Source organism: Trachymyrmex cornetzi, unplaced genomic scaffold (genome assembly GCF_001594075.2).
Source record: "Trachymyrmex cornetzi isolate Tcor2-1 unplaced genomic scaffold, Tcor1.1 scaffold958, whole genome shotgun sequence".
NCBI lineage: Eukaryota > Metazoa > Arthropoda > Insecta > Hymenoptera > Formicidae > Trachymyrmex > Trachymyrmex cornetzi.
The window spans coordinates 28481-29344 of record NW_017300309.1 but is presented as its reverse complement, the minus strand read 5'-3'; positions in this window follow the sequence as shown (position 1 = coordinate 29344).

Here is an 864-nt window from a genome sequence, read left to right as displayed (position 1 = left end):
AAGCCACTCGTTGCGACGTAAGCAAGGACAAAAATCTGATTGGTCATGCGCATGAGCATACCCTTGTCTTTTTATCATGGTTTAATACATGTTTTGTACGTATTATACATTTCCTACGTAGGAAATGTAGGAAACCTCTCGCAGCGCTAAATTTCCCAACCCTGATGGCCATACCTAGGCCGGTATTCATAGTTGAGTCTTATTTCAAGACCATCTTAAGTAATGTCTTAAGACTCTAATGCAGCCTTCTGATTGGTTGGTGACTTCTTAAGACCGTATTTAAGACGGTCTTGAATATAAGATCTGACTATGAATACCGGCCCTAGAGATCCTCTAACCAGAGTCGCGACACGAGAACAGCCAATTTTGATTGGTTCGTCATTTTTCAACAATTCCCGCCAATATTCGAATATCAATATTGGCTGCGTTCGGGAACGTCGCTCGGATGCCTCGGATTCATCATCTGTCCTTATTTAACATTTAATGTTAAACAAGGACAGTTGATAAATCCGAGGCATCGGAGGCATCCGAGCGACATTTCCGAACGTAGCCATTGTAAGAATAGACGATGTGCGTATCGATACGTTAAAAATCGTTCGCAAACTAATCTATTTTGTAAAGAATCAATTTTTCCAACCAAAACAAACATAGAATGACAGAAATAGCGTTAATAGCATCTCCTTGAACGCACATTTTTTCTAACATTTATCGCCCATAATGCTCGACGTTCAACATCACGCGGAAATATTTTCATTATGTAGCCTTTGGCTGCAAAATTATTGCAAAATGGGGCTGCACACCCAACCATTTTGCAATAATTTTTAATAATGTTCTAAAAGTCGTACTATAGAAAGACGTATCTTA